Below are 12,101 nucleotides of genomic sequence, written 5' to 3'. Positions count from 1 at the left end.
TATATGTATGTATAAATTGTATTTTATTTTGTTGAATAAATCTTAACTAAACTAAAACATTCATTTTAATATGAATGATGATAATATTACTTAGTGATACTTATTTGAAACTGAATTAATTTTTTTCTGGCTTTAGCAACGACCGCCATGTAATGTGACTTTTTTCTGTGACTTTTACTATCCAGAATATTTTTTCCCCTATGGCTTTAATACTGGTCGCATCGTTCATTATAGCTTACATAACAAACTATAAATTCGTGTATGGTTCAAATTTAGTCTCCATGCTTAATTTCCCATTATCACGTTTATATTTGAATTCATGTATTGTGCCAGGTTGGGCACAAGCTTTATGCATCGATATGGAGAACTATAATTTTCCTTACATCCTTTACATTAGACACGTAGTTGTATTTGAGTGACATGTAAAAAATTATATTTCCTTGTGTGTTAATCGAACGTGTTTTTGTGTTGTTTTCATATATCCACATGCTACTGAATGATATATAAATATCAAGAAAATAAGTAATTATCGTACGTCAGGGAACGCTGTGCCTAAGCTGCTCAAAACATTTAAAAACTAAAGCTGTTGTTTAAAAAAACACTTAACTAGTAATCAGATAACAAATGGTACATCAAAATGTGACTTTTATTGGTAATTATGTTAATTATAATATACTGTACTCGAAAAGATACGTTTATACGGTGTAGAAAAAATTATACGCTCAAGTTTCAGCTTTCTTTTTGCGATAAGCCGATAATAATATAAAAAAAAAAGATATTTTTATATTTTACTGAATATGTTAGGGCATGGTATTCTTATATACATTCAAGAATAAAAAATTAGAACCAACATTTTGTCAAAGTTTGACAAGTATATCTTGCTATGAAAGTCTGCACACGCCCGAGAAAATGTATGCCCCGGTATGGCAACACTCCCATCATACACGGCAGTGTAGAAAACGCGTCTTCACCGTTCACAACTACACTCAGATGCTCAGACAGGCTAGATGGGTGTGCCCGTGCCGTTGAAGTTTGTCGTAGCTTTTAGAAAATGATATATTTTTTTTGTATTATACATAGTGCGTAATCACTATCAACATTTGACGCTGAGTTAAGACTTGTCATGTTACATGAAGGTTAGTTCGGTATCGGTAGAAAAAGATTGTTCAGTGACTGTAGGCACAAGTTTGTTGAAATCTGCTGCTTCTGCCTATCGGTAAGTACTGCAAACCTGATTCACTGATGCTATTTCTGTTTTTATCTGCATCTATGTTTTTCTTTCTTTTTCAGAGTGGTAATAGTAATTAGTTATTGATGATCTTATGAATATGCCCTGTAAGCCAGTGGGCGGGCACTGATCCAAGTATTCTGACCGTGTTGTTGCCCACTCGTATGTCAAGACCGAAATATATATATATATATATATATATATATATATATATATATATATATATATATATATATATATATATATATATATATATATATATATATATATAAGACGATTAGTACTTCACCGCCGGTATTCAACCAGCTCGTATATTTTTCTATCGGAATGGAAATGAGGGGTAAAAAAATAACTATCAACGTTCCTTTTTGGGTGAAGAATAGTCTTCAATAGTTACATGTATCATTAGTCATTATTACTATTAGTCATTATTATCATCAATATTATCATTATTATTATTATTTACGGTCAAGAATGCTGGTGACCGGTAGCAATTGATGGACTCGGTCCCGAAATCCCTGGGTAGTGGAAGGAGGAGGAGGTGGTTGAGGGGCACGAAAATTCTCGTCTACTGGGAAATTGGTGACGGTGGATAGCTGCGGTTTTGGAGCCAAACTCCAAGAAATTTGGAACGCCGGCCGAGACCACGCACGTTCTCTTCAAGCCGAGCGTGTATTTTCGATTTCGAAGGACCAGAGAAATGTTTCTCAATAGAGGGGAGCAAACTCGTGCAAATCCCAACTGAGATTCATCAATTTTTATCTTCAATATTATGAAAATTCACAGTAATTCACTTATCAACTATCTGGGCAAGATATACGTATTTGGTTGTCCTACCTGGGTAGCCCTGCTAACACTATATAATAATACCTCTGATTATCCCTTTGGTCTCTCCTCTAATAGTGGTGATGTTTTCAAATGAGTGGATGCCCTCAGTTGAACAAGATGCTGTTGCTATTCTTGTATCTAGGAGCGGCTGGAACCATGCCTGCCCTTAGTCGATAGCACTGAACACGTGGTAGGGGAGGGGAATCGCACCCAATTATTTCATTTCCCCGATTTCGTCGATCTTTCCATTTCATACACGTATTGAATCACTGGAATGGGTTTGGTAATGAACCCCGACTGATCTTGTAGATTCTGATTTCTGGGCATTTCACTAAACAACAGTTCGGGGCGCGTCACGAAACACATTTCTGGGCACGTCACGAAGCACATTTCTAGTTACAGTAAGTTTCCGGGACACTCTAAACACAAATCACTGCAACGTGGTTGGCGATGGCCAACGATGAGAATAATGTGTTCATGTTCGTGTTCACTGTCGAGGATGCGAGGTCCTCAGACGTGGTCTCTTGGAGAGTGTGGCGTGCCTACTCCCACTGCGAGGACATGATGCCTACTGCGTAATACTACTGGCACTAAGCATGAGGTCCAGTGCACTGTTTTTCGGTAGACACTTTTCCAATCGTTAAATTGCGAGAGGAATGCAACGTCACGTCTGGGCAGAAGTTGAGGCATTTCTAATAGTCTTGTGAGGTAGTTACTAGTTACGAGAAAGGGATACATGATCCTAACTAGCCTAATTAAGACTAGCATAAACGAGAAGTGGCAAGCGCGGTGGGGAGGTAAGCGGAACAATTGAGAAACAAAATCAAAGGGTAATACATGAGTAAAATATACCAATCCTAATCTCAAAGTAATTTACAAGGATACAAAAATGTAATATGGTAAATTAGTTAAACTGAGAAGTTGAGACACTTCAATCTTAACATTATAACATCTGAGATGACATCGATCATGAGCTAACGAAGATATCTTGGAAGACAAGGAGGAAGATTCGTGAGTAAATAGAAGATACTTAAACTCGATAAGGCACTGTAACCATTTAGCGCTAAACTCGCACAACATTCACTGTGGGGAAGAGGGAGGGAAAATACCAAGAAGTAGTTACTAGAGGCCTTAAGACTTCCAGCGATTCTATAGAGCGAAGGAAAGTAATAGCCAAAGGGGCTGAAAAGAGACGAGAAAATGGGAAGAACTAGGCAGTGTGTCACAACGCCAAAGTTGTGACAGACTCCATCATTAATGCAAGCATAGACCTATAAGACTGTGGACAAAGAAATAACGGATATAAGGGTGATAAAGACAAGTAGATAAACTACTAACCCCAACACCAAAATCCGCTTCATCACAAACTACAAAAACACAACCTGAGGAAGATGTGTGTCTCCCTACTTTAGTGTGTCATTGTCATCAGTTTGCCTCGTCGACGAGTGTCAGCCAGCTATCCCCGCTGACCATTTCGAAAACATAGTCTTAGCACCTCCAGAATGACACCATTAAGAAAGAAACGCAGGGAATACAATACAACACCGACCTTACTAGACATACAGGGTGGTCCGAATGTCTTGTTACCATTACTAATAGAAGTATAAGTAATAAAGTAATACAAAACTCATGTCCTGGGTTCAGGCTGCTTGCAAGTGTATGGGCACATGAGCGTGTGCATTCAGGCAAGAGCATGGACTTCGCTGAAAGATTCGGCAAACCAGTTCCTCCGAAGATGATACTGCGATGGGAACATTTTGTTTCAGTGTTCTTATTTCTATTGTTCTTACAGTAAATAAGCTGAATCCAGGACATGTATTTTGTATTAATGTAATACTTGTACCTCTATTGGTAGGGATAACAAGACATTCTGATCACCTTGTACATTAAACGAGAACATGCAGTTGTGTTTATCTGCCCAGAGAAACACCTCATGATGATCATAGCCGGTGGAAGGAATTGCGAGGCCCAATGAAAATAAGGAATATGATTTTTTTTTTTTTTTTTTAATTCTTTAATATAAGTTAAGGCCTGGGAGCCCAAACTTTTCCACGCGGAGCGTACCTTGAGGCGAGGGGCTACACACACACACACACACACACACACACACACACACACACACACACACACACACACACACACACACACACATATATATATATATATATATATATATATATATATATATATGTGTGTGTGTGTGTGTGTAGGTTATGTTACTCTACATTTGGAATTGGTGGTGAATGAAACTCAGGCGGAGTTCTTGGCTTTAATTCTTCTGGTTCAGTTCTGTTCTACACAATACACAGGAAGCCCTCAGAAAAGCTCGGAGGGTTGCCAGAAACATTCTATCAACATAATTACAAAGATTGCCAATTTATGAAATAAGGAGGCTGTTGCCATATCTGACCTGAGCGTCTAGAATCATTTGTTATCAATTAAAAGGGGAGGTTGTCAAGAAAGGTCAGTTAGCTTGGTTGCCGAACACTGGAAAGTCCCTTGGGAGACGGTAGTCTTGATTGACACAACCATCTCGTAGCTTATGTGTGCGTGTATGTGCACGCTAGTATCGAAGTGTTGAATACATTGAATACATGGATGTTAACATGGCTCAGGCAAGAATATACATTCTATGAACTTGTTGCTCGATTTCTAAGATTATATAGCGGGGAAGGGTAACTGGAGGTTTTGGTTGAGAGGATTGTTGATGGTCCTCTATTGCGGGAATAGTGTGATTCCGGTAAGGAACGGGCTCTCTGTCGAGGCCGCGGGGCACAAGTTTGATATGGTCTCTATGCAAGACAGTCTCCGTAAGATCGTGCAAACAGAGTGCTTTAACTTTGTTCACTGACTCATGTCCAATGATACGATAGGGTCCAGAGGATTTAAGGGAGAACTTCGAGGTGGGGATGTGGTTAAGGGGGTAAACAATGTCTCCAATTTCAAGATTGCAAGCTCCTACTGATCTGTTACGCAAGTGGACCATTTCGTCCTTAGATGAGTATTATGTATTCTTTTGAAAAAATTATTGAAATCTGCTACTTTGACCTTTACGTAATCATTGAAGTTGTAAATGGGGGGTAATTCTGAAAGAAGATCATAAGGGAGCCATTTGTCTGGGCCAAAAAAGGACAAAATGAGGAAATTCCGATATTGACTTATTAATGGAGCCATTTATGCAACGTTGAATCATGGAGACATGTTCATCCCAAGAAGTGGTGGAGATCAGAAGCAAGATGTCGTAAAACATTGATAATCTTTATATTCTGGCGTTCACCTAGGCCATTTGAACTAAGGTGATAAGCAGTAGTGTTGCATTTCTTGATTTGAAAGTATTTACAGATTAGCGAAAGAATGTCATTGTTGAATTCAGTCCCGTTGTCCGAAATCAGTTTTGGGCGTAGTGAATGGGCATATGAGTTTGTCAATAAGGGTCTTTGCTACGTGTTGTGCTGTTTTGTCTGATAGTGGTGAAAGAATACAGAATCGTGAGAAATGGTTGACACAGACAGAGATACTGGTTTCCGGTATGTGTAAATGGTAACTTGAAAAGATCAAGAGTGACTGTGTCGAATGGTTTAGAATAGCGCTTTTCAAACTGTGGGTCTCGACCCGTCAGTGGGTCGTGTGAAAAATAAAATGGGCCGTGACAAAAAAAGAAAGGAAATAGAAATACGCAAGTGAGAGCAAGGCGGAGGAGGAGGAAAAGATGATGAAAAATTAACGTTTCCTGAAACATCTATCTTATTTCTTTCTTTCCCTCTCCCTTTCCCCTTCTTTCCCCCCCTCTCTCTCTCTCTCTCTCTCTCTCTCTCTCTCTCTCTCTCTCTCTCTCTCTCTCTCTCTCTCTCTCTCTCTCTCTCTCTCTATATATATATATATATATATATATATATATGTATATAAAATAAGGTTGTTCAAATATTGGAACAACCTGATTTGATGAGTGACGATTGAATAGCTAGTCGACAGTTCCGATCCAGACATATTTTTTATTTTTCCCTGTCTTTACTAATTTCATATGTTTACCTTTTATATTCCTGTCAGTCTAATAATTTTTTAGTGAACGCAGACTTACTCTCCGCACTCTTAGATATCGTACCATATCTAGTTGTATATATATATATATATATGTGTGTATATATATATATATATATATATATACATATATATATTTCTGTCTTCACAGTTCAAAGTGTGAACATAATCATTCATGATTCACCAGTCGGCCAGATACCATTACACAGGGGAACACTTTTTCAGTAACTTTAGGTTGCATTGGATATTTTAACGAATTTTGAAAGAGTTTTAGGCGCTGATTTCAAATCTGAAATTAGTTTTTCTCTACAAACTCTAGTTTGTATGCAATTTGAGGTTAATGAAATTGTACATATGTGAACTTGCGTAAACCATGTATAAGCATTTTAACGTCCATATATATAGATAGCTTCTAATATTTTGATCATTCTTCTTTTGCTTCAGTTCAAACATGGCTTCCAGAATGAGACATCATTGCAGAAACAAGCCTGATGCCTTCTGCTACATATGTGGATGCTACACACTCAATCGTCAGAGACGTAACATATCCTCGTTCGTCAAGCGTGCCTACAAGGCATATTTTGAAGTTCATCTTGGTGATCAAGACAAGCAATGGGCTCCTCATGTTGTGTGCCACAATTGTGAGGAAATGCTTCGAGACTGGACCAAAGGAAAACGCAAAGGTCTGCCTTTTGGAGTTCCAATGATTTGGCGCGAACCCACCAACCATGTAACTGACTGTTATTTCTGCATGGTAAACACAACGGGTGTTGGGAAGAAAAACCGACATAAGATTACGTATCCGAACATTCCCTCAGCTATTCGGCCTGTTCCGCACTCTGAAGAAGTACCTGTTCCAGTTTTCAAAGGCTTGCCTTCATTGGACGATAAAGACATTGGACATGATACAAGCCAGCAAGACAGTTGTGACAGTGAATTGTCAGAAAAGTGTTTACAATCGGAGGACTGTTCTTCAGACACTGAACCTTTCCCCGTCCCTAAGCCTCTTCCCCAGGCTGAACTGAATGATTTAGTGCGGGATTTAGGTCTTTCAAAGAAAGCAGCAGAGCTTTTGGCATCAAGATTACAAGGCAGAAATCTTGTTGATCACTCTGTTAAAGTATCATATTTCAGAAAGCGTGACCAGCTTTTTGTGACCTTTTCAAAAGACAGACAGTTTGTTTACTGCCATGACATCCCAGGGCTTCTCAAAGAACTGGGTGTACCTTACTATAGTCCTGCTGAATGGAGACTCTTTTTAGACAGTTCAAAACGCAGTCTAAAGTGTGTTCTTTTACATAATGGCAATGTTTATGGAGCAGTACCTGTCGGTCACTCAGTGCATTTGCGGGAAGACTATGATGATATGAGAATGGTCATGGACTTATTAAAGTATCATGAGCACAATTGGATAATTTGTGTAGACTTAAAGATGGTCAACTTTCTTCTTGGACAACAGAAAGGTTTCACCAAGTTTCCATGTTTCCTCTGTATGTGGGACAGCCGAGCACGAGACAGACATTGGGTCCAGAAGGACTGGCCTATTCGTGACACCCTTGAAGCAGGCATGCCAAATATCATACAAGACCCAATTGTAAACAGAGATAAGATCATCTTTCCTCTTCACATCAAATTAGGTTTGATGAAACAATTTGTCAAGGCACTGGAAACCGAAGGTGAATGTTTCCAACACATCATCACAGCTTTACCAGGGTTATCATTTGAGAAGATCAAAGCAGGCGTGTTTGATGGCCCACAGATTCGAACCCTAATTCGTGATGATCAGTTTGTTGCTAAGATGACCGCTTTAGAAAGGGCAGCATGGTTATCCTTTGTGGCAGTCGTTCAGAACTTCCTTGGAAACAATAAGGCGGAGAACTACAGTGAACTTGTGAACAGAATGCTCCTCGCTTTTCGTGATCTCGGGTGCAACATGAGCATCAAGCTTCATTTTTTGAACAGCCACCTTGATCAGTTCCCTGACAACCTGGGGGCTGTGAGTGACGAACAAGGAGAACGATTCCACCAAGACCTAAAGATCATGGAAGAACGCTACCAAGGGCGCTGGGACAAAAGTATGATGGCTGACTACTGCTGGAGCATTAAACGAAATTGCCCAGATGAAATGTACAAACGCAAAAGTTACAAACGCAAATTCCTGCCTGAAAAAAATACACAAAGAAATTGATAAGCTTCCATCAGCTGTGGTGATGTTCTGAAGGATGCTAATCTAACTTTGGGATAGCTGTTCTGTTAATGTTCTGTTTCTTTTGCCTTAATAAATGTACAGAAATGGCTTTCATACTGTTTTAAGATTCAAGTGAACAAAAGAATTGTGGCTGATATTGCAATTTCCTATAATAACGAAAATTTAAAAAATAAATAAAAATGTCAAATTGCATAAAATCTGTAGCTTGCAGACAAAACCCGACTTCAGATTTGAAATCAGCACACTCAAGTTGACTATAGAAAAGTCTTTTTTTAAATGCAACAAAATGAGTGTTCCCCAGTGTTATCAGTTGCTTCATCTTCGTCGATAGCAGACCTAGTTAACCTTGGAATTTATAGATCTTCTCACCCTGAAGAAGCCTCCGTGAGAGGCGAAAAGACTTAAGTTTTCGGTGTTTGTGTCAACAGCTTTTGTACTGTTACATTGTGTTATTATAACCATTGGCATTCAGCAGCGCCTTTTACTCCACCTCTTCTCCATGATTTTGAAATCATGAATGATTATGTTCACACTTTGAACTGTGAAGACAGAAAAATATTCTTCAATCTGAAGAATTTGAATCTTAAGATAGCCAAAGCTATTAGCGCAGTTGACTTCAATCAAAATTGTCTACGTGAAAACCTGTGCCCTAGAAATATATATATATATATATATATATATATATATATATAAATATATATATATATATATATATATATATATATATATAATCAAATCAAATCAGCCATCCTGAGTCCACTGCTGACAATAGATATAGGGCTTCACCGAATATAAGGTGACACCAAAGAAATATCTCACCGGAAACCTTTTTGGCAAGAAGGTGAGATTACTGCCAACCCCCCCTTCATAACCAACATGAATATACTGTATATATATATAATATATATATATATATGTGTGTGTGTGTGTGTTTATATATAAACACACATTATTATACATGTGTATATATGTATATATATATTATATATATATATATATATGTGTGTTTGTGTATATATATCTATATAATATTACACCTGTGGATCGCAGTAAAAAAAAAAAAAAAAAAAAAGTTTGAAAACGCTGGTTTAGAAGGTGTAGGGTAAGTTAGGATTGGACCATGACCGCTGATATGACCTTTGTGAATCGCGCAAGTGTGGCAAGCGTCAATGTAAGCGTGTATATCCTTCCTCATGGTTAACCAGAAATAGTGCAATCTGGCTCGTGAAACGCATTTGTCCTTGCCAGGGTGTGCAGCAATAGGTGAATCGTGTATGAGCTTTAAAACTTCTGGGATGAGGTCTGGGGACTACAAATTGAAACACTGATCTGTTAGGTTCATGTTAGTTAGTGTTGCTTTGTGATACAGAATGTCATCCACTAACGTGTAATTGTCGATATCAGGAGGAAAGTTTTCTGTGTCAGTTGCGTCTGCAGATTCGAGGAAGTATATGACACGTTTCCAACAAGGGTCTGATTTCTGCGCTGCGGCAACCCACGTTTGTGTAAAGTTTACTAAAAGAGGATTCTGAGTGATAGCCGCGATATGGTGACTGAGAGTGTCTGCAACTAGATTCGCTTTTCCTTGAGCAAAATTAAAGGTGAGTATGAACTCTTGTATGGTAAGGAACCAGCGGGCAAGTTTCCCAGATAGTTTTTCTTTCCCTTGAAGTGGTGTAAGATTGGTTGATGATCTGTGTATACGAGTATGTATATCTTATAACCTAGGATGATCTCTTTGAGATGTTTGAGTGCGTAAATGACTGCTAAAGCTTCAATGTCTGTGACTGAGTAATTTCGCTCGTGTTTGTTGAATGTGCGACTCGCATAGGCAATTGGTCTGAGTTTTGTGCCGTGGTGTTGTATGAGGATTGCGCCAAGTCCTGTGTAGGACGCATCAGTGTAAATTGTGAAAGGAAACTTGTGGTTTGGGAAGGCAAGGACAGGTGCCATGGTTAAGGCTCTCTTTAAGTCATTAAAGGCTTTCTCTTGGTCAGGTGTCCAAATAAAGGGTGTGCTCTTAAAAACCTGACAAACCAAGGAATGAACGTATGTGTTCTATAGAAGTAGGGCGTGGGAAATCTATGACTGCCTTGACCTTGTCCTGGAAGGTTAAAATTCCTTGTGAATTTAAGACATGCCCTAGGAAGTGTATTTCTTTCTGAAGGAAAGAACACATCTTAAGCTTCAGTTTGAGACCTGCCTTTTCTAGTCGTGAGAAGAGTGTTGCTCTTTGGTGGCACTAAGAACGGAAAAATATCTACTTACCCAATGTGATGCTGGAGTATGGCTGTGAGTGACGGGGCTGTAGTGGGACGAGAAGATAGAAGGATGCACTGCCGGAAACAGGAGGATCAATTAGTAAGTGGTTGTGGGAAAGAGAATATATGCAGTCAAGATGTCACTGGATTACACGAGAATGAGGTAAGACCGAAGAGAATCTTGCGCAGCTTAGAAGCGGTGAGTGGTGGAGCGTTGGCTCGGAGATGTCGCGACGATCTCTGGCTCGTAGTGATGATCGGGCGGAGCGTGATGCGATGTTGGAGGAAGGGGGGTGGTCTGACTCGTGCAGTGGTGAAGGGTAGTCCAACGTTTCTGCGTTGTCGTGGTGGTGGAAAAATGCCTCTGATGGAGATTTCCTTGTAATGTTGGAGAATGCGTCTATGTTCACGTGGAGCGGCGTCGTGCTCTGGTGGAGATTTCCTTGTAATGTTGGAGAACGTCTGTTGACCTGGTGGAGCGGCGGGGGTGGTGAGTGTTGGAGGAAACAGCTAAGAGGGATCAGCGTAGAGCTTGGGCTTCGTATCATAGTTGCTTGAGGCGGGCGAAAGAGCGAGGAGCGTCGGTGCTTTTGGCTCGTAAGTGGAAGCTGGAAGGTACTATAGTTGCTTTGAGGTGGGCGAAACAGCGAAGAGCGTCGGTGCTTTTGGCTCGTAAGTGGAATGCTTTAAGGTGCCTCGAAGAAATTAGTATTGTACCGCTGCTTCGATGTTCACGGCTGTAGAAGTTAGTGTAGATTTGAATCCTCTGCTGGTCGTCTGAATGTAGGTGTAAGTTTCGTAGTGACGTAGTCGTAGTCTTCGTAGTCGTAATTGTAGTACTTCAGCTGCCCAACAGAATGTAGGTGTAGTGTCGTCGTCGTAATCCCTCCGCTGGCCACCAGAAATGTAGATTGTGTTACTCTACATTTGGAATTGGTGGTGAATGAAACTTAGGCGGAGTTCTTGGCTTTAATTCTTCTGGCTCAGTTCTGTTCTACAAAATGCACAGGAGGACCCCAGAAAAGCTCGGAGGGTTGCCAGAAACATTCTATCTACATATTTACAAAGGTTGCCAATTTATGAAATAAGGAGGCTGCTGCCATATCAGTTGAAGGAAATTTGGAAGGCTAGGTCGCGTCGGTTGAGGCGCCAGCCGATGCATGTATTGACCCGAGACATAGCTGGCTATTGTTCAAGTAGAGGCTCTTGATCTGAGCGCCGAGAATCTTTTGTTATCAAAGGGGCGTTGTCAAGTAGGGTCGGTTAGCTTGTTCCCAGAACAATGGAAAGTCCCTTGGAAGACTGTAGTCTTGGTTGACACTACCATCTCATAGCATATGTGTGCGTGCGTGAGCACGCTAGTATCGAAGTGTTGCATACGTTGAATACATAGATGTTAACTATATAATATATATATATATATATATATGTATATATATATGTATATATATATGTGTATATATATGTATATATATATATGTATATATATATATGTATATATGTATATATATATGTGTATATATATATATATGTATAT

The 12,101-nt window shown here is 39.5% G+C and overlaps 1 pseudogene; it reads left to right on the top strand.

The window, feature by feature from the left end:
• The first annotated feature begins 960 nt into the window (after nucleotides 1-960).
• Nucleotides 961-12,101, top strand: part of LOC143021244 (transient receptor potential cation channel subfamily A member 1-like) — a 111,256-nt pseudogene continuing 100,115 nt past the window's right edge.

Source organism: Oratosquilla oratoria, chromosome 41 (assembly GCF_046742065.1).
Source record: "Oratosquilla oratoria isolate Oo_2021 chromosome 41, ASM4674206v1, whole genome shotgun sequence".
Taxonomy (NCBI): Eukaryota; Metazoa; Arthropoda; class Malacostraca; order Stomatopoda; family Squillidae; genus Oratosquilla; species Oratosquilla oratoria.
This window is presented reverse-complemented; position numbering and strand designations above follow the sequence as displayed.